At 40.3% G+C, this 27,479-nt stretch overlaps 1 protein-coding gene across 5 annotated transcripts in view; it reads right to left on the minus strand.

The window, feature by feature from the left end:
- Nucleotides 1-26,670, minus strand: part of OSBPL6 (oxysterol binding protein like 6) — a 206,828-nt gene extending 180,158 nt beyond the window's left edge. For all 5 annotated transcript variants that reach the window (XM_022570127.3, XM_089916623.1, XM_089916625.1 and 2 more), the window contains exon 1: nt 26,480-26,670. The gene's annotated coding sequence lies outside the window, so the exon portion shown is untranslated. The remainder of the gene's footprint in view (nt 1-26,479) is intronic.
- Nucleotides 26,671-27,479: the final 809 nt, after the last annotated feature.

Here is a 27,479-nt window from a genome sequence, read left to right on the forward strand (position 1 = left end):
TTTCTCAGACTAGGAATCCTCCCCGTTAGTACAATACAAGATATGTCAGAGAAAGCTCTACAGTGTGTTGAGGTTCAGAGGGCAATCTGTAAGGTGCCTTATTATGGCTTAGAAAAACAGGCCCAGCGGGGAGGCCCACAGATCCAGCAGTTACAACAGCATGATGCACAGCGGGAACTTAATGAATATTTGATGATGACATTTTTCCTCCTTTGCATGCTGTTACAAGGCAGCCCCCATCTTACCAATGGGAACTTGTGCCAAGTCTACTACCCACTTTTCCTTAAAAACCCATTTTTCCTTAAAAGTTGTGTTATAAATGGTGGAGCCCAGGCCATATGCTAAACCATAAGAGTTTAACTAGAGCTGCTGACCACCATTTATGACAAGGCTTTTGTGAATTAAATACATTGGGCACAACTTAGTATTCCAAAGGTGTATCTTTCCTCGGCAGCAGTCCCAGAGTGGCCAAAGATGCCACTCCTACTAGAAGCAGGAAAAGGACTCACCTGGCTCCAGGCTGGGCATGTGGGCAGAGGGGTAATGATGGGGCAGCAGTTGGGAGTCGGGGCCAGTGGCTGCCACGTGACAGACCCAAACCCCAAGATAAGGATGTGGGGGACACATCAGAGGGGGGGTAGAGCAAAGACTCAACCCTAGCAGGGCTGTAGGGATAGAGGAGGGTTAGGGATTCCCTACCAAAAATGACGAGAGGCCATGGTCAGAAGTAAGCAGCAAGTGCTGGAAGCAACTATGTTCTGGCAGGAGCCCTGAGGGAAAAGGTGGTTCTGAGGCCAGCAACAACCTGAGAGGCAAGGTCAGATATCAGTCGAAGACTGAGAGCCCTTGGCCCTTCAGGACATACTATTATCCAAAGTCTCTGGAACCATATCAAAAGCCATGCAGCTACTCCCCTATTTGTACACAGATAGGTTCTCTGCCTGAACTTCCCAGCATTTTCTAGCTGGTTCAGGACCTCCCTGACTTCATCTCGTGGTCTATCCATGTAGTCACACCCCATCTGGACTTGGCAGCTTGGCTTCAGATGACCATCTTCACCTCAGTCCTTGTCTGAGCCTCTGCTCCATCCCAGGAGAGAGTGGTCATTTATATGTCCAGTGTACAAGACTACATTAGTCTTCCAAAATTGATATCCAAACCTGAAAAGCCATCAAGGCACAATATTCAAAGGATGGCCATCAAATAGGTTGAATCATCTAATGGTAAAGTATCTGGTCTATCCTAATTGCAGAGGAAGATGAATTTTAAAGTCTTTGTTGACTTAAAAACAATTTTAATGTAGCTACAGCTTTTATGTTTAATATAGTCTTATTTTTTTCAGAATATATAGCAATAATATGGACAAAAGAGGAAAAGACATTTTCTTAAAAAGCCTTTTAAGTTACTTAGTAGGTAAGAAAAATGGCAGCCAGGCCTGTAGCCTTCAGGGAGACGCTTGGGAGATTGTTCTCTGTGAAATCTTTCCTAACCAATGGAAAAAAAACCTAAAGATATTGTTGTGGCAGTGAGGGTGGACCTCCTCATGGAACTGGCTCTGTCTGTGAAGTCCTCAGCTTAGAAGCCCCCTTGCGTGCTGGGAGCTTCCCAATCAGCTCCCTGGTGCCTCACTCTTAAATAGAAGTAAACAATCAAGGATCACCAGGTATCTAAGGAAAAGCTCTAACATGAAAGACAGACCAAAACAAGCAAACATAAGGGAAGCAACATGGAGGAAACAGAGGTTATACAGGAAACAGAAAACAGTAATATCCTTAAAGGAGTAGGATAAGACACTGTATCCATAAAACAAGAAAGAAATGTTTAAAAAAAAAGGAAATTCAGACATGAAAAAATCAAGAGAAGGGCTGGAAAATAAGGCTTAAGGAAATTTCTCAGAAAGTAGGGGAAGAAGATTAAAAATGAAGAAATACAAGAAGAGATAAGAAAATTAGAGAACTAGTGAATCCTGGAAGTCTAATATTCAAATAAGAAGATTCCATAAAAAAGAATACAGTAAGAGAAGAAAATCATCAACAAAACTAAAGATGTTTCAGATCTTAAGGACCTGAATTTTCCAGACTGAACTGGCCCAAGTTCCCAGAAAAATTTGGATTTAAAAAGAGAAAATAATATTAACTACCAGACAGGCCAAACCTGACCCACTGCCACTGTTTTGTGACAGAGTTTTTCTGGAACACTGCCACATCCATTCATTTACATGTTATCTATGGCTGCTTCACTACTATAACAGCAGAGTTGAGTGGCTTCAACAGAGACATTATGGCGTGCAAAGCCTAAAGTAATTACCATCCAGCTCTTTATATAAGAAGCTTGCCAAACCCTGACATACAATTAAGGGTATAGACTCTGAGTTCAAATCCTGTAATACACTACTAACTGTGTGACCATGAGCAAGTTACTTAACTTCTCAGTACCTCAGTTTCTTTACAGATGAGTCTGTAAGGAGATCATTATTGATCTCCTAGAGTTATTATGAATTTTTAAATGTAAATAAATAAAAGAAAGTACAATACATGTAAAGTTAATTAATAATATAAAAAGTGCTTAGAACGAAGCCCGCACATTTTTTAAAGAGTGTGGTAAAAACAAAAAGGTTTAAGACCAAATGGTGAGCAGTAATAGTGAAAGTATTCTATTGGACAATGCTTCGTTTCTAATAAAACCTTACTAATCATCACTTTGGTATACAAGTTCTCCAAAATCAATCTCCACAATTTGCTTAATATTTGTTAATCATCAAATAGCTGAGAAGGAAAAACATTTCCTCAATATTAGCTGAAAGTCACTACCTCTTAGACTTTCTCAAACCATTTACTACTTAGCTTTAGAAAGGTCTCTGAACGTTTGATATTTTCCTCAAGATTCTTTCACAATACTCACTCCACCTCCATCTCTCCCCCTCCTCACACACCCAGGAGCTGGAACTCCAGCCCAACACACCTGGGGTTCTTACAGGTGACTTTCCCTGCATGCTCATGGCATCCAGATGTTCGCTAATGTACCTCTGCAGGCATCTCCTGATGGCAGGTGTACTCACAGCTGGAAAAACCAACTGTGGTAGGCTGAAAAATGGCCCCCCAAAGATATATTCACTTCCTAATCCCCAGAACTTGTGAATATTACCTTTATTATGGCCAAGGAAAAACTATTGCCTTATATGGCAAAAATATATAAATACAGATGATTAAGTTAAGGATATTAAGAAGAAGTGCTTATCCTGGATTATCTAGGTGGGCCCTAAATGCAATTACGTGTATCCTTATAAGAGAGCGGCAGAGGGAGTTTTGAAACAAACAGAAAAGACAGACACAGAAGAGAGGGCAATGTAGAGATGAAATAGAGATTTGGAGAGATGAGGCCACAAGCCAAGGAACACCAAAGAATGCTGGCAGACTGGAAGCTGGAAGAGACAAGGAATGGATTCTCCCCTGGGGCCTCTGGAGGAGCAGTGGCCCTACTGACCGCATGATTTCAGCCCAGACTGCTGGTCTTCAGAACTATAAGAGAATAAATCTGTGTTGTTTTCAGCCACCAAGTTTGTGGTAATTTGTTATAGCAGCCATGGGAAACTAATATACCACCTCACTACACCCACACACACAGAGGCACTCACTCAGCACCACCTTTTTAAGCAGGGACCCACCAGTTAGAAGACTTTCTCATTTAAAAAACCCAACTCTTATAAAGGAGAGTTGGTAAAGAGTTTACTAAAGCCTTTGATAACTGAATTAAATCCTTCTGAGAGTGATTCAACGTGAATCAAAATTTCTAACTCTCTCCTCACCTTGAAAACCAGAGGAGAAATAATATCACTAAGTATATAGGTTATACTACTGTGGCCTCATGGTTTTGTGTTCTGACTTTGTGTCCCATTGGTCTACTGTAAAACCGTTAAGCAGTGACACTGACTTTCACATGCAGCTGTGGACTCAGTCTCATTGCTCCGTCTTACTTGGTAATCCCTGACCACAAAATATTACATAATCTGTGAGTTCTCACATTCCTTTGTGTTGACATAATGTGCAATAGCCTTTTAACCCAAACAAGAATCCAAGAATCCTATTTCGTCTCATTCTACCTATTGGAAGACTCTTTAATTCTTCACACAAGACAAAAAATAGATGCTAACTTTCTTAAAATAGCCAATAAGATAAACCCTAATCACATGGCCTTCATATATTACATTGTGGAAAAATTAGATGCATAATCCGATTAACCAGCATACCGAACAGGCTTGAACAGCTGAAGGTTATATACTGACTCAGGTGTGACTAGTTTTAACAGTTTGAAATGTAACCTTAAAAGATGGCAGAATTAATACTTCTCTGCCCAGCCTTGATACTTCCATAGCCAAGAGCCAAATGCTTCTAAAGTGTGACAAATGATCATTCTAATTAAAACTGGTCAAACTTAGCTGTGCTGCTTAGTCGTATAATGCCCTTAAGAGGATTAGACAAATAATTCCCGAAATATACAAAGCCATGGTGTTTGTTAATGAATTTCGGATAGAAAGAATAAAACATTTTAGTGTTTCAATAAATGAGTACATGGAACTTCTCATTTGTCCAAGTGACTGACCTAAAAAGGATCTGGATATATGTACTGAAAATATCTTCTACTCTATTGCTTGCTTTTTTGCTCTCTGTCAGTGTTTTTGATGAAAATAACTTTAATACAGTGTTTTCTTTATGGTGAGTATTCTTTACATCTTGTTTAAAAAATCTTTGCTTACTTTTTCTAGAATATTTTTGTTTTACCTTTCTCAGGTCTATAATCTATCTGGAACTATTATTAGAGGTCCAGGATTAACTAGAAGATCAGGTAAAATTCTGGGGACCTTCCTTCTCCCACCTCACTGTCATTGTCATCATCCAGGACTAAGTACCTGCTCCCTTATTTCTTTAAGGCCATTACAGCCATTGTGAACACAATGGAGACCTTAAGGCCTCTGCAACTTTTCTTCTTCCCATACATCAGCCTTCATCTTTGACTCCCTCCTTTCCTGATCTAGTTAATCATAAGCTGTCCCTTCCACCTCTCCCTTTCTAGCACTCTCAACTCCCCACTCACGCAGCACAAATCTCAATCTTGGCAAGAAGAAAGTACTATGGACCAACTGGTTCTGAAGGTACAGGGATCTGGGTTTCAAACAGGATTATACAATTTATAAGCTGCAGGACTTCAGCACTCACTTGACAATCCTACTTCCCCTTCTAATATTGAGAAGGGCTGGGGCTGAGGTTAGGGGGACGGTGGATGGGGAGTAGAGAAGGATTATCAATAACAATACCTATTGTAGGGGTGAGAAATAATGTATGTCAAGACCTTGGCACAGAATAGGCACTAAACAAACAAACAAACAGTATCTAAAAAAGAACAATAAATAATAAATCAATAAAACCACTAGCCAACTCACTCAGTTGCTTCGAACACTGCTGAAGAAACTCTTACCACCTCAGCTAGGCTTTCCTATTCACCACATTGACCATGTAAACTTCTACCACAACCCCTGAAGTTCTCTATTTTACTCCTTTGTCAGTCTCCTCACTTTCAACAGATCCCAGGAAAACTTCCACTCCTAGCCAAGATAAAGTAACAAGGACAGGATTTACCTTCCTATCTGAAACAACCATAAAGTGGACAAACACACGAAGAAACAGTTTTCAAGACATTATCAGACAACAAAAATAGTGATCTGAAAGATGGGATCTGAAAGTGAGTTGTACCAGCCTATGCCTTGAGAGTTTCCAGCTGTGGCAAAGGGAGGGGAATCCAGGAAGGGATCAGCAGACTTACTGAGTTGAGAGTCTGAGAAGACCAAGGCAGCTATAGTTCGAAGGAAAGGACAGAGCTTCACAGAGTGAGAATTCTGGAGATGTGCAGAGAGTCCCCCTCAAGAATGCAGTTGATTCCTTCTCACAGCTGTAAGGAAACTAAGGTAGCTGGGGAAAGAACCAACAGAAAGGCTCAGAGGTTACAGCGTAGTGCCTGAAGTCATGCAGAATCAAAAACAGTATCTGGTCCCATCTCCCAGACTGGAAAACCTCATGATTCAGAGGACACTGGACAGAGTAAACAGAAGTGTCTTGTCCAGTCCTGTGGAATACTTAGCCCTAAATTAAGCACTGTTTTAGTCCCATCTAAAAAACCTTAAAGCAAGACCTAAAAGAATCAAACTATTTCCAAGTAAATTAACTGCATTACAGAGTAAAGTTCAAGAATATTTACAGAAATTCAAAAATATCCAGTACCCAACAAGGTAAAATTCACAATATTTGGCATCCAATAAAAAATTACCAGGTACACAAAGCAGCAGGAAAATATGACTCACAATGAAGAGATAAATCAATCAATCCCCTCAACCTAGAGCTGATTCAAATATTAGAATTAGCAGATGAGGACTTTAAAACAGTTGTAATAACTGTATGCTCAAAAAGTTAAACAGAGAGACGGAAGACATTTCAAAACACCAAGTACCACTTCTAGAGATGAAAACAACAAAATCTGAGATGAAAAATACACTGGATGGGATTAATGTTTTAGACACTGCCAAAGAAAAGATTACTAAATGTGAAGACATAGCAGTAGTAACTATCCAAAGCAAGATAGAAAGAAAAGAGAAATTTTTTAATTGAACAGAGTATCAGTGAGCTGTAAGACAACTTCAAATGGTCTAATTAATGTACAGGCAAATACAGTACCTCAAAAGAAGGGAAAGTGAAGAAGGAATAGAAAAAAACTTTTGAATAATGGCAGAAAATTTTCAAACTTTCTTGAAAATGAAAACCCCACAGATCTAAGAAGCTCAATGAATCCCAAGCACAAGATACATGAAGAAAACCACATTAGTGCACATCATAATCAGATTGCTCAAAACCCTAATGATAAAGAAAATCTCTAAAACAGCCAAAGGGGAAAAAAAGATACAATGTGTACCAAAATATGGATAACAGCAGATTTTCCATTAGAAACTATTCAAGTGGGAAGCAACATCTTTAAAGTACTGAAAGAAAATAATACTGCCTACTCAGATTTTCATATCCAGTGAAGATAACTTTCAAAACAGAAGGCAAAGTAAAGATATTTTCAGAAACACAAAAGCTAAAAGAATTAATCACCATCAGACACAAGAAATGTTAAAGGAAGTCCTTTGAGCTGAAGGCAACTGATTCCAGATAAAAATATGGATCTACAAAAAGGCATGAAAGGAACATAAATGGTAAATACATGGTTAGGCATATAAGATTTTTAAAATTATTATTTAATTAGTTGCAGCATGTGGGCCCTAGAGCGTGCAGGCTTCAGTAGTTACAGAGCGTGGGCTTGGCAGTTGTGGCTCGTGGGCTCTAGAGTGCAGGCTCAGTAGTTGTGGCACACAGGCTTAGTTGCTCCACGGCATGTGGGATCTTCCCAGACCAGGGCTCGAACTCTTGTCCCTGCATTGGCAGGCGGATTCTTAACCACTGCGCCACCAGGGAAGTGCCTTGCTTCTGTTTTTAATGTCCTAGGTTTTGGAGGGCAAGGCATGTGGGATCCTAGCTCCCTGACCAGGGATCGAACCCACACCCCTTGCATTGGAAGGCGAAGTCTTAACCACTGGACTGCTAGGGAAGTCACCTAAAGCACTTTTAGATGTAATATTATCATCTGAGTTGCATATTTAAACTAAAACCTAGGAGCAGATATATGAGCTAATTTGTCAGGGATAACATTCTACCATCACCCTCAAAAAGAGATTACTAATTTCCTGTTTTAAGTACAGTCATCACACCTATGCCACCAGAGGAGAAATGAAGAAAGTTACCTTATGATTTGTGGGTAGCTGTTAAAGTGTCTGAAGAAACAGAACCTTGCTTGTGTTTAATTCATAAGTTATTGCTTTGCAGAGAAATGTCAAATGGTCTGTTTTAAGCCAAAAAGAATCAACTAAAAACCTCTAGTATCTCCAACTTAAAGAAATTCATTTTAGCCTTTGTTTACTTTATTCCTGGCTTTGAAAAATGTAATCCCTAAACCTCATTATTTCATTACGTGACCTGCTCATAAAGAATTAGGCATTCTTCTCAAGATATTTTTTAAAAATATTTCTTCTATAGGGAAACAAATAATTGTCAGTTAGCTACCCTATAATGGACATTTAAGAATAGAAGTACAGCAGTGCTTTATCCAAATACGTGTTGTTTCCTTTTAAAGTTTAAAGGAAAAACTACAGGTTTTTTCTTCAGTTCTCCAGAAGATTAGAGTGTAAATACAAACTAAACAAACCTATAATTAGCATTTATAATAGCAAACAATGTACAGTGTAATTTTATATGAATCAATTAACAGAAATTACATATTCAACAACTTACTGAATGCCCACTACGTATAAGGCTATATGACGTGGGAGTTAAAAAGATGAATAGAAAGCGCCTTCTAGTTCTATTGAAAGCCCTTTAATAGCATTAGTTTGGGGGATTTAACAAGTGAAAATAAAAAACAACCCTTGATAGTTATCAGTCCCACTGAGGTTCCCATGACATCTGAACAGTCACTCAAAGGCAGCTAAAGGTTGAAGACTCAATATCTCTGCGACCCAGGGAACCATAGGATGGAGCCCCAAACCTAGGCAGTAAAATCAGTCTGTCCTCTAAAAAGACCCAGAAAAACTTAGCAGCAAATATGCAAGCATCCTAAGGAGCAAATTAACAGAAATATTAAGTGTGTGGAAGGGGTAACGGTTGGGGCTTGGGGGAAATAGCAGAGAGAAGGGAAAAGAATGTTGATTTGTATTTGTTTAAAGCAGAATTTCCACAGTAAAGTCAAAAACTGAAATGCTGCCTTTACATACTGACACATGGAAGCTCTCATTTGAATTTAGAAAACTGGATTTTAAGTTTATATTTCTTTTAATCACCAATTGGGATTAATAATTTTAGTCCTATTTTACTATGTGCCAGATAGTATTTATACACTGAAGTCAGCAAAACCAGAGTTAAGAACCCAAAGTGTCCAATACATATATGATACAGCCAATTTCCTCTCAGAAAAGAAAAAAATTCGTAAGCTATCATTAAATAATAGTCACTAAACACCAATGATGTACTAAATGTTGAGTGAGTTAGATAAAGCTGAATTTGAAGGAAACTTTCTGTTTGAATATTTATTCATTAACTGAAAAACTAAGAGCTAATAAATTCTCTATGGTCATTTTAGTTGTCATGTCTTTGATGCTACCACTTCTGTAACAGTGATGATTCCCTAACACTACTGGTGATAACCGGTTAGTTTTTACTGGTGATAATGGGCCAGAAGAGCACAGAACACTCAACACAACATAACGACTCAAGACTTAGGTCCCAACAGTAATCCCATGATTACAGTTAAGGAAATCACTTGGCCAAATTACTTAACCTTTTGTGCCTCAGTTTTCTCATCTCTAAAATGGAGCTGATAACAGCAGTAATCAATAGCATTACTGTGACTATTAAATGAGTTAATTCAAATAAAGTGCTTAAAACAATGTCTGACACATAGTAAACTGCATCTATATCAGCTATTATTAGTGTGTCTACGTTTTCACCATGTTTGGACAATTTTTTTTTTACTAAGCCCTCTCATACATTCTTAGCAAAAACTGTTTTTTTAAAAAAATCTGGAGGCCTAGACTGCTAGAGGATATGTAACGAAGGCCTTAAAATGTTCACATCCCTTAATCCTTAATCTAGCCATTCTAAGGAATAACCAGAGTTGTACACAAAGATCTTTACACAAGGCCATTTATCAGGTTATTCATAATGCCAAAAAACTACCTAACTGCCTAACTAGAATTAAGTATGGTATGTGCATAAAATGCAATATTCTGCATGTATTAGAAATTAAATTTAGCTATGGAGATAGTAAAAAGATGAGTGGTTGCCAGGGGCTGTGGGGAGGGAGGGATGAATAGGCAGAGCACAGATGATTTTTAAGGCAGTGAAACTACTTTGTATGATACTATAATGGTGGATACATGTCATTAAATATTTGTCAAAACCCATGGAATGTACACCATGGGCAAACCATAATGTAAATTATGGACTTTGGGTAATAATGATGTGGCAATGTAGGTTTGCCGATTGTGACAAATGTACCGCTCTGGTGTGGGGTATTGATAGGGGAGGCTGGGTTTGTTTGGGGGAAGTGGGCATTTGGGAAATCTCTGTACTTTCTGCTCAGTTTTGCTGTGAACCTAAAATTGCTCTAAAAAAGAAATTCTATTTTAAAAATGAAGTTTAGGAGAATAATGAATAACACAAGAAATACTCATGATACATTGTTGAGCAAAAGAAAGCAATTTATAAAGAATTAAAGGAACATATCCAAATATTACAATTCAGCTTCTAGAAGCAATATTATAGCTGATTTTAAAATACACTTTTCTGGATTTCCCTGGTGGCACAGTGGTGAAGAATCCACCTGCCAATGCAGGGGACACGGGTTCGAGCCCTGGTCCGGGAAGATCCCACATGCCCCAGAGCAACTAAGCCCATGCACCACAACTACTGAGCCCGTGTGCCACAACCACTGAAGCCCACGCACCTAGAACCCATGCTCCGCAACAAGAGAAGCCACCACAATGAGAAGCCCGCGCACCACAACGAAGAGTAGCCCCTGCTCACTGCAACTAGAGAAAAGCCCCAGGCACAGCAACAAAGACCCAATGCAGCCATATATAAATAAATAAATTTTAAAAATAAATTAATAAAATATACTTCTCTCAGTTTGCAAATTTTACTACAATGAACTTGTATCACTTTCAATACATAAGGAATTTTTAGGACTTTCCTTTAAAATATCATGCAGTTTTCAATTCAAAGTTATTGAAAAAGGCATGTACGGTTAAATAAGAAAGAAATAATCACAGAGATGAACTGATACTTCTAACATTTCCTTCAACCAAAAAATCTCACCAAGTTCTTAAAGTCCAATAGCTCTGAGATATTATGCATTCATTCATTCCACAAATATTTACTGAAATACGAACTAGGTCCTGGGAATAAAGCAGCACCAAGCTAGACATTGAATATTGGGAGGCAAACAACAACAAATAAACACCTAAGGAGGTGAGGGTGTGAAGAAAAGGGAACCCTCTTGCACTGTTGGTAGGAATGTAAATTGATACAGCCACTATGGAGAATAGTATGGAGATTGCTTACAAAACTAAAAATAGAACTACCATATGACCCAGCAATCCCACTACTGGGCATATACCCTGAGAAAACCATAATTCAAAAAGAGTCATGTACCACAATGTTCACTGCAGCACTATTTACAATAGCCAGGACATGGAAGCAACCTAAGTGTCCATCGACACACGAATGGATAAAGAAGATGTGGCACATATATACAATGGAATATTACTCAGCCATAAAAAGAAACTAAATTGAGTTATATATAGTGAGGTGGATGGACCTAGAGTCTGTCACACAGAGTGAAGTAAGTCAGAAAGAGAAAAACAAATACCATATACTAACACAGATATATGGAATCTAAATTTAAAAAAAGGTTCTGAAGAACCTAGGGGCAGGACAGGAATAAAGACGCAGATGTAGAGAATGGTCCTAAGGACACTGGGAGGGGGAAGGGTAAGCTGGGGTGAAGTGAGAGAGTGGCATGGACATATACACACTACCAAATGTAAAACAGATAGCTAATGGGAAGCAGCTGCATAGCACAGGGAGATCAGCTCGGTGCTTTGTGAACACCTAGAGGGGTGGGATAGGGAGGGTGGGAGGGAGACACAAGAGGGAGGGGATATGGGGATATATGTATACGTATAGCTGATTCACTCTGTTATAAAGCAGAAACTAGCACAACAATGTAAAGCAATTATACTTCAATAAAGATGTTAAAAAAAAAAAAAACACCTAAGGAGGGAGCTGTTCTCAGGTTGGGATGCACCAGTTGTGACAGACGGACTTCAGTGGGGTGCTGGGGAAATCCCTCTGCCATTCAAGCTGACACATGAAAGCTGAGAAGGAGCCCATCAGGCAAAGCTGGGGGGAAAGAGTCCTAAAGAAAGAAAAGAACAAGTGCCAAGGCCCTGAAGTGGGAATAATCCAGGTTTATTTAAAGAACAGCAAGGAGGCCAGTGTGGCTGGTCATCAGTAAATGTTGGTCTTAACAGCTCTCCCTCTAAAATGCCTTGAGGTTACTAAACAATTATTATCTAAAATTGGTTAAGAGTCCAGGCTTTGGGGCCAGACAGGCTGGGTTCGATTCCAGCTTGTTCACTTATTATAGATGGAAGGATTGAGAGCTGGTCACCTCCTCTCTGGAGCATGGCCTCCATATCTGTAAAATGGAAGTAACAATATCTACTGCAAAAGCAGCTGCAAGGCTTTACATGAGAGGATGATCATCGCAAATGTTTAGGACAATGTATGGCAGACAAAAACAAAAACATGCTAAACGAATGGTAGGTAGTCTTAAAAGTGCTCTGTGAGGAATTTAAAAACAAAACAAAACAAAAACCTCCTAGAAATTTCACTGTGTTTGAATCACATCAGTATAAACAGACTGTACCTTAACTGACCTGATGCTTTTTCAGTTATATGTCATGTCCCAGAAATTCTGCTACTACATGCTATTTTGTCAAGAAAAGCCAATGAATCCCCAACAACGTCTCTCTGGCCCAAAGGAAGATGAGGAGGGAATGTTTTTCATGGTCTTTTTTCAATCCTTACTCCCCTTAAATTTTCTATAGTCTTTGTGATAGCCCATTTCTCTTCCTAGAAATTCCTTCCTCTCTTGACTTGGGGACAAGACTCTCAGTCTTTTGCCTATTTATCTAACTGTTCCTTCTCTACCTCAGATCTCTCCTATTCTTCCTATCCCTCAAAAATGTCATCAGTTCCTACATTTTTACCCATGCCCCTCTTACCCACAAAACCTTCTCAGATGCTTCCCAACCTCCAGAGATACTTGCAGCACGAAATCACATTTCTTGGCATGACACTTACCTCATTACACTTCGTGTTATACTAAATTATGTCTTATCTGCCCTATTGGGTAGGCAGGTTCTTAAAAGCACGATCAACAGCTTAATCATCTTTCCTTCTCCCTTATGACCTAACAAAGTCTCTTGAACATAGTCAGTGCTATAAGTAAGTAAATGAGTAAGCGTATAAAATACTTTTAACAGATTATTAACATTAAAACAGAGCCTTGCAAATTCTGTTGACAGGTTTCTTATCTCAAATTAGCTTTTGATTTGTAAGAAGGCATAAGAGACATTGACTATATTTACATTTTACATAATAAGTTTTCCAACTAATGAATACTAATATATCTAATTTTCAATTAACATGCTAAAAATAATAACAGCTAGCACTTACTATCCGCCCTTTCCAGGAAATATATACGCATCAACTCACTGTATCCTCCCAACAATGCTTTGAGTTAGGTATTAATTTTATATTTCCCTTTTTACAGACAAGTTAACTAGGGCAGAATGACTTATTCAAGGTCACACAGCTGCAGGAAGCAAAGTCAGGATTTGAACCCAGACAGCCTTGGCTCCAGTCTGGTCTTGTAATCCTAAACCCTACCTAAATAGTCATTCACCATAAAAATCTAGTTTTACATAAGCATTTTTTAACTCACAACTTTTTATAGAAACTTGTTATTAATAAGTAATATATTTTCTCTGTAATATAAACAAATATATCTGTATTAATGACACCAAGCTTCTGGCTAAATGTACACGTATACAATGTACTACTGCATATTTCATAATGTCAACTTTGCATTAAATATTACAATGTTTTAAGTTACTTTATCCTACTTCTGAATGCTTAACGGTATTGCCAGTCTAATGTGGCATCTGCTTGACTATCTTAGGAAATTTTTATTTCCATATAGATTTTTCTAGATTCTGTATCTATTTTTAAATTCAAAAAAACTAAGATTTTTTCATAAATATGTAACAAAAATCACACTAATGCTACTTTGCATAGGTGTCACATAGGACAACAACAATAAAGTTACAATCTTGTTGAAAAATGACAATTTAATTATGATGTCAGGTTTTTAAAGAGTATACTTAGCCTTAATTAATTTCCTACCACTAGAAAATAATCTTCACTATTACAAAGTCTCCTTAATTCTCGGTTGTTGTTATATTTAAAGCTTTTAGGTAAATAAACCCAAATACAGTGATGGAGAATTGTACTATTAAAATGCAAAGTGAACGTCTAATCAAAAAAATTCTTAATATGTGATTAGCTACTGCTGGAAGGCCTGATTTCTCAGCATTTAATGTTTTAAAGAAAAATTTTTTCGGTCTTTGCCTGACCAAAAGCAAAAAGTGCTCAAGAGTGCTCAAAAGTAAAATCCCTTTGTCTTAAAAGTAACCTGCCTGAACCAGACATATTTTTGCTCCTTTTAAGAGTGTAAAACCTAAGGTACATACGTTCCACTCCAACAGGCTCACTCTCCAGGTCCTTGAACTTGCTGTTCCCTCTGCCGGGAAAGGATCTGCTCCCAGACTTTTTTCACAACCTGCCCCTTCCCATCATTCAGGCTCAGCTCAAATGTCTTTACCTAGCGAGGCCTTGCCTGGTCAGTCCACCCAAAGAAGCCCACTGCAATGGGCTGAACCATGTTCCCAAAAAAGATATGTTGAAATCCTAACCCCCAATACCTAAGACTGTGACCTTAAATGGAAATAGGGTTGTTGCAATGTAGTTAGTTAAGATGAGGTCATACTGGTGTAGGGGTGGCCCTTAATCCATTATGACTGGTGTCCTTATATAAAGGAGAGACAGAGACAGAGACACAGGGAAGAAGGCCATGTGAAGAAGGAGGCTTAAAAGCTTTAAGTATAAACACAAGCGAAGAAATTCCTGGGGCTGCCAGAAGGTGGAAGAGGCAAGGAAGGATCCATCTTGATTTTGGACTTCTAGCCTCCAGCGCTCAGAGAATGTGTCTCTGTTGTTTTAAGCCACCCAGTTCATGGTACTGTGTTATGGCAGCCCTAGGAAAGTAATACTCCCACCACCAACAACAACTGCTCCTGCCCCATCAGTCACTTTTATTGTCCTTATAGTTCTCAATAGTATTTAAAAGAGCAATGTACTTTTACTGACTGTCTCCCTTCATTATCATGTCAGTTCCAAGAGAGCAGGGGCCTTTTCTGACTTCTAAGCACAAATATTTTGTCAAATAAATTAATGACCCTGTTAGAAACATGATAGGATTAGAGAATGTCAGAATGATAATTCATTGCTAATATTCAGAGAAACTATAAACCCTCCCATAATCTAATAACAAAGTCTAATACCAGATCTATCTAGCACTGAGAGAGACTTCATACCATCGTAACTATCATGTACTATCTGGAAAATGAACCTCTGAGCTAAAGAAAAACAGCTTCAGAAAAATGAGGGGTAAGAAGTCTTCCTTACTTACTACTTCAAAGATGTGGCTGAAGAAGAATTACTTCAGTACTTCCCGTATGTCATCTTGTGGAAGGGCAGCATGCACAGGTGTCAGAAGGCTGACCGCTAATAGAAGGAGAAAGCAAAAAAATCTTCCGGGGGGGAAAAAAAAAGGCAGTTGAAAGTCAAAGGAGAAGAATTCTAGGGTTATTTGGTAAAGGAGCAATTCGTGCTGCCCCACAGCCAAAGTCCTCTGTATTACAGGCGTGAACAAAAATGGACACTCTTAGTCTAGAGTTACTAGCATCACTTTAACGGGCTCTGTTGTTGCATTCTCTATGTGCAATTTTTTTTATCTGAAGCATATAAAACATTCTACAGAGACTTCTATTTTTTTTAAAAGGTTTAAAATTAAGGGGAGGGGGATGTTCATGTTTAATGGAGGTGCACTTTTGGGAAACACTTCTTTTACTGATGATGTCAGAAAAATGAAGAGTTGCAGAGCAGGGAAGCGTGCTCAGAGGGAAGCAACCACATGTCCCAGAGAGTGGACATCTAAGGAGCTTGAAAGACAGAAAGGAATGGTAACGAGACCTGGTCCTAAAAAAAAGGAGCCCCCTTCTGCTTGGGAAAGCAAAACATACAAGGAGGCAACCAAAGGAAGTCGCACAGTGGAACAGGGGGAATGGAGAAGCCGCAGGGCTGCAGGGAATAGTGACTGCCGAGGGGTTTCAGGAAAAATGAGTTAAGAGGTGGCTGGCATGACGTAAGGGGAGAGAGAGCCCCGGGGGTGGAAAGGGAACTAAGGCTGTGAGGGAACAAAAAGCTGCTGGTGGAGTGGGGGAAGGGCAGCACCCTTGGAAGGAGCCAGAGGTGGACTGACCTTCGTGACTGATGCCTGCTTTCCCCCAAACTGGTCAGAAATTAGGATTTTCTACTTTGATTTCCCACATATAATCAACTAATTTTCAAAGAACCAGACTGCTGACCACTTAGAAAACAAACAAAACTACTGAATGTAATTGTAATTGGTATTTGATTTCCAAGTAACTTCTGAGTTTATAGTGCCACTGGGCAGTTTAGCATTAAATCAGTTGTCACTGGACAAGTCTACAGAAAAAAATGTAGTTATTTTGGTTTTCTGGTTATCTGGATTCTAGGTAAATGGGAATTTAAGGTACTGATTAATAATTGCACTTTCATAGGAGTTAATAGTTCTCTAAGTGTTTTCACATGCTAATTGGAAATGTGGTCACTCCAACAACCACCGATTTGCCCTCAGATGAGGCTCCCGGAGGTTACTGGCCCAGGGTTAGGTGCATAACCAGAGGAGAAGCTGGGAACAGAACCTGGGTAGCCGTGATACCTGCTCCAGAGCTCTTCCTGTCAAAAATATACTGCTTCTCCAAAGTGCGTACTGTGATAAAAAGCACCACAAGATAGCAGGCTATTTTCAAAGTGAAAAAAAAATATAGGATATAGTGAAAAAAAAAGAAGCTGAATGCCTGGCAAGAAGAAGCAGTTTAGCACAATACCATGTTCACATGTATTTAACATATGCTACTGAAACTCTTAAAGAAATACACATGTTCATTCATGTCAGATTAAACCTACCCCTAAAATTCCATTAGGAATTAAGACACATTAGATACACCGATTAAGGATCAAATGCATCCTGAAATTTCAACAGCCCTGGAAAGTTATGGAAAGGGTCTCCTAGATACTGGCACACACGACCCACAGGGCCTGCCAGTGCTTCCTCTTCTGTGATAAGGAGCTGCTCTGACCTCTCCCCATCTACCTCTATCATTCTTTGCTCTTCAAATCATCCCACTTTCACACCCAAAGCTTCTCATGGTATGCCACTTATTCCTCCTAGTTTCTAAACAAACTTAAAAAGAACATAGCTACTCCTGTGGTTTATCCACAAGCACCCCAGGGACTGGGTTGCAGGCCATCCCTGGGCAGCCAAATACTGCTCTAGTGTTTCACTCCTCCTATGTTCTCTCTCTCAAGTATGAGTCAGAACAAGACAATTCTCAGATCCCTTGCTTCTGTGGGTGAGGCTGATGAACTCTGTCAGGGCACCACATATAGCCTGATGTCCCTGAAGAGGTAATTGACCAAATGGGACCTAAAAATCCTAAAGTAATGGAAGAATTATTTACTTTTATCATGTTTATGTAAGCACTTCGTTTCCAAGAAGTTTACTCATTTTGGCTTATGACGAATAGTTTGTGTCTTTATAAAAGCTAAATATGTAAAATGGGCACATTTTAGTATTGCAGGTAGTGTGGGTATCCTGACAATGCTTAAGTTTAGAGAATGGAGATCTTCGGAAACCAAAATCCAGGTCACCTTGTCGGTCTGTGCCTTTCACCTACTGACTGCCCGTCGGACTTGCCTGAAGCTGGGATGCCGAGAAATCATCAGTGGAAAATCGGGCAAATGCCTTGTCAGGACACTTTGAAGAAATGGCTTTACTGGTAATTAACAGGGCTATTAGGCACCCACATAATATATTTCACTTTCTGTATCATTTTAAATTAAAATTAAAAATTTCATCAAGAAAAAAAAGAACGTAGCTACTATAATATCAGAGCTTCCACAGAGAAAAGGAATATATTATTTACTTGATTCATTTATTAGGATACATACTTAATCCTAACTTCATGTCTAGAGGTTAAAAGAAAGAGACTGATGTAACATTTCCCCACTGTATAACTGGTGAGTGTCCTTCCTGATTTAAAGTGACCAATTCCAAATGAAGGCCATGTCTATTAACTTTGCATAAATATGTATTAATGATGATAATTAAACTATTTTTATTTCTTTTTAGGAAAATTATTTTGCAGTACAATACCTCTGATTGTTACCAAGTTTTTCCTTTTCTTCAGTATAACTCATAACTATTCATATTATTGCTTTTAAAATTCATATCAGCACATAATTACTCTTCCCAAAGCTATGACCCACTAACCATTCAGTTGTTTCCTCAGCTTTCTCCTTCTTACTATTCTGTAGCTTAGTATTAGATATCCTTTTGTGGGCTCTAGGAGGGCAAAGGCATGATGAAACTATCACTCTATGAGTGTATGCGTTTAAGAGGAAAATATCACAAATGGTTTCAGAACTAATTAGAAAAATACTCCATGGAATGGATATTTCAAGGGATGAAGGGGATCATCTTAGCTACAAAACAAGGAGGGTGAAAGAGATAGTGATTCCCAGAACGGGCAGATTCCTAGACACCATACCAAACCTCAGGGGCAGCAGAGGACCTCAAGACCGTGGTCCATAAAATAACACTTCTCTCTATTTTAGCACTGTGAGCTGCCTCTATTGGAGTCGGGGTAGCAATTACTACCATCTCGCTCTCTGTGCTCTCCCAGCCTCAGGCTTCTGCCACCACCTTCTTCGATGTCTGTCCTCCCTGAACTGTCATCTGTATCCTGGTCCTTATCAACTCCCTTGAGTCTCCTTTCCAGTAAAACCAGTTAGCTGGGGGCACAGTGGCAAACTGCAGAGAAGCAAGGTGCGCCAACTCTGTCCCAAAGGGCAACCGCTTCCAGCTTCCCTCCTCTTTGAACTTTAGCCTGTCAGGGTAGTAGTGAGGGTGAGTCTTTATGGCAACTACCACATTCTTATATCAACACAGAATGGGACCGAAAGTTGCAGAGGAATGCTACTGGTTACAACTACTCAACATTCTTGATCAATACAAGTGATCCTCAAGAAATTTTAAAATTATATTGGTTTGAATACATAATATGTTCAGATATTTAAGAATTCAAATAGTAGTAAAAGGTGCACTAGATTAGTGTGCTAAATAAGTGTCCTTCCCATTCTCACCCCAAAAACCCAGCTCTCTTCCCCAGAGCCAGTCACTGTTACCAGTTTATTGGGTCACCTTCAAGAGACAGTCTCCACAGTCACAAGCGTAAACATATTTATAAACTCATATTTAACATCAATGGCCACCTACTTCTCTGCACCTTGATCTGTTCCCTTCTTACATCTGAAAGATCATGCCACAACAGCAAATATAGAACGATCTCATTCTTTTTAACAGCTACCTAGTTTCGTTTCTGCTCCTTATTTAACCAATCCCATATTGATGGATCTTTAGCTCGCTCTAAATCTTTGTCATTACAGACAATGCCATGGTGGATGTCTTGATGCAAACTCATTTTGCGATGTACAAATATATATCTGTGGCAAAATTTCTTAGATTTCCTGGCATGAAAAGGCAGGTGGATTTTTAATTTTGGCCATATTGCCAAATTGCTATCCATAGGTGCTGTGCTCTACCAACAATGTATGAGCCTGTCAGTTTCCCCAAAGCCTTGCCACCCCAAGGAATTAACAAACGTTAAGATCTTTGCCAATTTAACAGGTTAGAATAGTTTAAAACTGCATTTCTCTTATAAGTTGAGCATAATTTCATATTTGTAAGTGCCACTAGTAATTCCTTTTCTGTGAACTGTTTGTTCATTTCCTCTGCCCCTTTTTCTGTTAGATTAAGAGTCATTTTTTCTCATTGATACATAGGAGTTCTTTGGATATTAAGAAGTTACCAGTAGTCTACAACGTGTTATAAACAGTTTCTTCCTGGTGTGATGATGTTTATCTCCTGTCTGTTACACATACTATATTTTCTTAAATGAAGTTTAATTTATCAATCTTTTATCTTATGCCTTCTGTATTCTTTAAGATGTTTAAAAGGTTTTTTTAAGTGTAGAAATAGACATCTTCTATAATATCTGATCTCCAAAAGCCTTTAGATTCACACTTTTATTTCCTCTGTTGGCCCTTTTTGAAATAAAACTGGAAGACAAGCTGGGATATAATATCCATCTACTTCCTTCCCTGACCTTCCTGTTCCATCATTCTGAGTTCCTGTGGATTTTGATCTCTTCCCTTCCCTTGCTATCTTCCTGAAGTTTCACATGGATCCTACATTCGCTTGGCCTACCTTGGAGATCACACTCTTTTTATAGTTCTTGCTTCAACTGGAGGTTTACTGAGATCAAAAAGAATTTCATTGATGTCTTTTCATAATCAACATGCATTCAAATTGTGCTACTTTTTCTATTCTAGGGAAATTATACAACAAAAACTGTTCAGATTGTTGCCTGATGGGGTGCGAATATGCAAAAGCTTGTCTAGCTGCTACAGTCAAACAGAAAGCAAAAATTGTATCATAATTTAAAATAGAATCAGACTTTCCACTTTATCTACAGAAATGACATGTAACAAAAAATTTTTTTAATTGTAAGGTTCTTTTAGATACTTTATTCTTTAAACTTTAGTAGTTGATCACAGTATGTTACTTGTAGCAACATTGTATTATGTATAAAAAACATTAAGGTAACTTCTTCAAATTTATGGTAAAACTTAAGCACTGGTTTAGGAGCTGTGAAATAAAGCTATTGCTGGAAATTGAGGCCAGGTTTATTTTAGATTTGACTTTTGAAAAAAAGATTCTGAAAATATACTGCTGTGTTCTCCCTTCTACTTCCACACTCTTTTCAAAAGGTGGATAGGTCTGTCTCAAGAGCTACAGTGAGAATTGCCTCAATAAGATGCAAGATAAAAAAATAAAAGTTGATGTTCTATTCCTGACTCAATTCCCTCTACACTTTGATTTTGTCTCATATTAGCTTATGGAAAGAGAATGACAAAGGAAAAGAAGCACAGGATAGTTTAATTTTCTCTATCCTTTCCCGTCCATTGAGTTAAAAGACAAAGCTATGGGTATCAAAATAGCAAACATGAAAAAATTTTAAATAATCATATTTGTAGTGTTTATTCCTCTCATCATACCCTCAAAAACAAAGCCTTCTCTCTAAAAATCTAAGAAAAATTTAAAAGATATGCTTCACTTCACTTCCTACACCAACCACTCAAAGAGAATGACAGAAAGGAAGCTTAAAATCCACTGCAGAGGTTGCTATTGGTTCATCTTCTTATTCACATACTCATAATTTAGGAAAGAGCTTTATTTCCTGTTACCACCAGAAGAAGTAAATTATTTGACACATTATCTGCTAATGGTGCTAGCACCTCACTGGGCAAGTCTCTGGGCCTCAGTTTTTCCACCTGGGAAATGGGAGAGGTTGGAATTGGAATAAAAGATTTTTTAAAGTCCTTTCACCTCTAACACCTCATGAATCTAATATAAAGGTCATTCAAGCATCAACACATCAAGCCAATATAAGTATCTTCAGTGTCTGGGTACTTTCTTCATATATTTTACAAACTGACATCTAGCTTTTCTTGAACAGAAAAACATATAATCCATCATCTCTAAGGAGAAGGTAACTTTCGTGTATTAATCATGAATTCTTTGTACTCAGTCTCATAACACTGGTGAAACATATTAAATGATACTCTGGCAATATTTTACTTAAATGTTTTTTACCTATTTAAACTTATTGTTATGTACTTAAGCTTATTTATTTATTTACTTACTTACTTAAGCTTATTTTAAGAGTGAAGTTACATACTTAATGCTCCCTCTAACCCAGTTATCCCTTAGATAGTCCTGGCTATCAGACTACTTGGAGTGACCTCCTTTCAAGCTTTGCCTTTTGTCCGCTTACTATATAGATTTTCTGAGACACTGGCCCCAGCAGATGGAATTCCCTCACACGGGGTAGTTTTTACTTTCAAGTAACCTGCCAAACCACTGTAAGAAAGAGTCCTTGGACGTTTCTGCTTCCCATAATTCACCACTCTATTAACATAATCCTTTTAAAAATATTTAACATTTGCATTATGATGTATTTTAATATAAAAACTACATTCATACATACACAAAGTAAGTGAATACAAACTTTCAAGAAAATGGGTTCATATAACCCACCAGGAAATTCGTCTTGAGACCATCGTGACTCAATATACTCAGTTCCCTGTAGTACCCAAGTTGGATCTCTTAATAACCATTCATCTTTGTCTATTTTCTATTTTTCCCTTTAAAAATCAATTCGATACTAAGTCATGGTCCATTCCCAGCAAATCTGAATTCACCTATCCAGATATCTCTTTCCTGACCTCCCTCTGTCTTTCTCCTATTTGATAACATGACAAAAGGACTTACCATGAGTAAGTCCTTCTAAAGCTTCTGCTTTTAAAAAGCCAATAAAATAAAACTATATTTAAGCACTCCCAACTCAAGGAGGTCTAAACATAAATCTGGAAAAAGTTTAGGGAACAAAAGAAAAAATAGATACTTCATGCAAATTCTAAAACCAAAGCCAGATCCACCCCACACACACGTATACATATTCAACAGTGATTTGTTTTTGGTATAGTCTGTTTTGGGTAGGTCCTTGAGAGCAGACATGTTTATGATCCAGCACCTAATATGGTGTTTGACACATACTAGGTGTTCAATAAACGCTGGCTGAATGAAGAAGAATGACACTCAATGTGCCCATGTCACTGCCACATGAGACCCACAGAAGTGACCGGACAAGGGGTTGGTGATCGAATGGATGGACGTAGAACTGCCTCCAAAGTTCATGGAAACTCAGAACCACTAGAAAGGCAGACTACTAAGTTCAGTAACTGAGATGGACATCATGTCAGTTACCCCTAAAATTAATTTTAGTTCATTTTCTTGATCAAAACTACTAAGTTCACTCTGGATTTCAAATCATATAAACACACATCTCTGTAGGGGATGTAAGGAATGTATAGCCGAAGCAAGGGATGTGTATAATCATCCTTGAATAACAGAGGCTTTATTATTATTAATAATAATAAAAAAGAGAGTCCTTTACTTTCTTATGAGCTTTTTTGATAACTTCTGACTTTATTGGTAAGCAACAAGCTTTTTTCCTGGGGAGGTCTTTTTTTTTTTTTTTTTTTTTTTGTATTAAAGATGCTGCTGCCACATTGTCATTCAACTGCTTTTGGAATTACCAGCAATGTGTTCTCCAAATCACTATGCCAAGGGAAGGCAATCCGACACACACACACACACACACACGCACACACTTATGCTTGTTTGTATTTGATTATTCATGTTTGCTTGTTTCCCTGGCTTGTGTAAATTAGTACAATTTTAGAAAATAATTTGGCAATATCTATCAGTTGCATATTCACACATCCTACACAATCAACAATTCTATACCTTGGTATTTACCCAAGAGAAACACTTGCCCATGTGCCCCAGGAAACATGAATGATCAAAGCATCACTCTTTGCAATCTTCTTAAAAATGAGAAAAAAAAAAAAGGCCATTGGTAAGAGAGCAGGGAAACATATTGTGTTACAGACAAATGATGGAATATTGTACAGCAGTGTAAGTCAGTGAACTACAGCTGCATACAATACGGATGAATCTTAGTGACATAATGTTGAGTGGGAAAAAAAAAGTCTCAGACATCAACAGATAGTATGAGACCTTTTTTTCAAAATTAAAAACAAACTTTAAAAACGTATTAGAATTATTACTTAACCTTTGAAGTAAAAAAAACAGTCCCTATTTTGAGAATTCATGCCTTATCCTTCCAAACAAGACAACAAACTCTTGAGGACAGAGGGGCATCTTTTCACTCTTATTTGTATCTCCCACATGCCTAGACCAATGTCCTAAACAGACAGGTGCTCAATAAGTTAAGTGTCCACTGAATGATTACTGCATGTTACTTAACCAAGACATTTTAATAAAAATTATACCTTCTCCCTAGTCCAACAGTTTTATGAGTAAAGTCACATAAAACTTTTATCTAGGACTTCCCTGGTGGCACAGTGGTTAAGAATCCATCTGCCTGCCAATGCAGGGGACACGGGTTGGATCCCTGGTCCGGGAGGATCCCACATGCCGCGGAGCAACTAAGCCCATGCACCACAACTACTGAGCCTGCGCTCTAGAGCCCACGAGCCACAACTACTGAGCCCACGTGCCACAACTACTGAAGCCCGCGTGCCTAGAGCCCGTGCTCTGCATCGAGAGAAGCCACCGCGATGAGAAGCCCACACATCGCAATGAAGAGTAGCCCCCGCTCGCTGCAACCAGAGAAAGCCCGCGCGCAGCAACGAAGACCCAACGCAGCCAAAAATAATTTTTAAAAACAATTTTATCTACTTAGGCATTAACCTAATTTTACTTCTGCAGTGATGCTACAGATCTCCAAAAATAAATATTTCTTCTTGAAAGGACTTTACCTTTTTTCTTAGAATAAAGTTAACTAACGTAAAGTTAAAGCCAACTAAGGACAAGAAAACTTAAATATATTAAGTGATCCTGTAAAAGTCTAACAGAATCACATAATATTATAACCAAGAGACACCTGATAAACCATCATAATTTGAAACTGAGATATCCCAAAAGGAATCCATCCGCTGAATGTAAAATGGAGTTATCAACATGAAAACTGAAAATATGAGCAAACCCTGGATTTTTAGGCTTTCTAAAAGCAAAGATTTTAATTTCAAAATATTGTGTTTCTACTTGGAGAAAAAAAATTAGTTTTAGGGGGAAACACACGAAATCCAGGGGTAAAATAATAATAGGAATAATATTCCACCAATCAGGGCTTTCCTTATAACCCAAGGAGGGTTATGCATATTCTCTGTAGGTGATTATTGCCGGGTTACACTGCAGCTTCCCTTCGACCTTGGGAACCCTGCTCACTCTGAGTTACTGTGAGGTCTTCTGTTTCATTTATTATTAGTCTTTGTATCTGCAATGCTGTAGCATTGGATAGGAATATCAACTTTGTGAGCTCGCAGTACCTAAAACTGTAGAAATGCTTCCAAAAAACAAAAAGGGGAGGAGGGAGGGCGAAAAAATACAACCAAGAGGAAAACAAAGTTAATGATATTGAGCAGGAATATTAAAAATTTTTACCTCTGGAGAAAGACCACATATACTAATCAGCTCTATGATATACAACTATCCATTAGCATGCAATTTTTAAATTTAAGAAAAAATAGTCAAGAAAAATTATTTTGTTATTTGGGGAAAAAAAGCACAGTTTGCTAAAACTAATCCAGCGATTTAAAAATGGAAATTCTTATAGGGAAAAAGCCTATAGGACTTTGCATCCAGGAGGAAGAAATAATCTGGCAACCCAATGGGTTCATTTAGTTTCGTGTCAATTGCTTCACGTCCATTATGTAATGCTTTCCCCAGCTTTACGTCTCTGTTTAAGCTACCTTCAGGTATATAACAGATTGCCACAAAATCAGTATCTGGTCATAACTTTCAAAAACAGCTTTAAAGATGTCATGCAGATGTGTCTGTATACAGCAGAGGCTTTTTTAAAAAATGTGCTGGTGTCATTACTTCTTCCCGGCTTCCTCCCTAGGTCTCCCATCCCCTCCTCGCCCAGCATCCCCGGCCCCACATTTTGCAGGCAGCTCCCGCTGGATGCAGGGGAAGCACGTCTTGACTGCAATGAAAACCCTGTCCCGGTCTGAACCGGAGAAGGCAGGCTCGGCCCTGGCCGGGGGTGTGGACGAAGGCTGCAGGAAAGGCTGCAGGGGCGCCAGCAGTTTGTGGTCAGGGGTGCCCCGAGAGGGCAGTCCGCAGTGCACGCGCACAATAAAACCCAATGCACAACTTCCCCAGCCGCTCCTCTCCGCTCCCCAGCTTCCCTGAAAGGTGAAGCGTAGGCGTTAGCTGGAGAGGGCGCGGGCGCGCCGGTCGGGTTCTCCGCAGACAATTATATCAGTCCCTGTCCCTGTCCCTGCCCCAGCTTCCATCCCAGCAGCCGGGGCGCGGGGCTGGGCGGGGGGGATGCAGGAACTAGAGCCGGGCGGCCGGAATTCCCCACTACGAGGGGGAGGGGAGGGCGGCGAGCGCGGACCGGGACCCAGACGCCCCCTCCCACCTCGGCCGCGGGGAGGACTGGCACCGCCGCCCCGGGCTCTCTGGCCAGGGGAACCCCCGGAGGGCTCGATGCCTCAGAGGCCCAAGCCGGGCTGCCCGGCCGTGCGTCCCTCAGGGTCCTCGGCCCTCCGGCCCCGCACAATGCCCGCGGGCCGGGGTGCGGGCACCGTCGCGCCGCTCCAGAGGTCCCCTCCGCAGCTAGGACACCTACCTGGAAGACGAGCAGCGGCGCCGCTGACCTTGCGGCGGCAGCGGCGGGAGGCTGCAGACGGCCCCGGCGGTCGGGAGGGCGCGAGGTCCGGCCGGGGAGCGGAGGCGCGGGCGCCGCCTGCGTGGATCCGCGGTCTCCGGCGCCCACAGCTGCGGTGACGACGGTGCTGCGCCTCCAGTGGTCCGCGGCGCCGCAGCCCCTCCTCTCCCACGGGCGGGGCGCGCTGGCGGGGCGGTGCTCCGGACTCCCCGCCCCCGGCTGCCGCTGGCTGGCTGGCTGGCTGGGCTGGAGTAGAACCGCGGCGGTCGGATCTCCAGCTGCGTGCGGGACCTGCTGGACACCCTCGCCGCGCTGCCCGGAGAGCCACGGGCTGGGCGCGCCGAGCCTCCGAGGCGCGGGGTCTCACTGCCTGGGCTCACTCCCGGCCCGGCCCCCGTGGGAACACCCCTGGTGCCCAGAGATCACAGCTGTGGAGCCCCTGACCGGACATCCCTGGGCCTGAGCGCCGTAGAAACGACCCCGTTCGCCCTAGCTCCAGCCGGCGGAGGTGGGCCAGCCCTGGTTCGCACGGAGTGGCCCCAGATGGTCTCAGCGCTCGGGGCCTGGAGCGCAGCCGCTCCCAGCACCGTTGGAGAACGGATTCAGAAGGGAACAGCAGCCCGGCCACCTCCCTGGAGGCGCCGCCCGGCCCCTGTCTCAGGCCGTCGCTCAGGCTGATCAATAAACAAACGGGACTGTGTGTGCCTGCTCCCCGCCGGCCCTGACGCTCCCCAGCAAAAACTTCCCCGGCCCAGAGACACACCTCACTACGACCCTTCCCAGCCTCTTAAACTCTTCTACCCTTAAACCGTTCCCAGCCTATACCCAAGGGCAGATTAATCTAAAGGCAAATTTGCTGGGAAACACGGGGAAATTTTGCACAGACGTTTCTTCTGTAAAGGGATGATTGGGGAAATGTCGGAAGTATCTCAAGACATTTCTGTCATCACCACCTTCAGGA

This window comes from Delphinapterus leucas, chromosome 8 (genome assembly GCF_059928025.1).
Source record: "Delphinapterus leucas isolate spDelLeu-1000000601 "Yukka" chromosome 8, BTC_Dleu_Yukka2, whole genome shotgun sequence".
In the NCBI taxonomy this organism is placed as follows: Eukaryota; Metazoa; Chordata; class Mammalia; order Artiodactyla; family Monodontidae; genus Delphinapterus; species Delphinapterus leucas.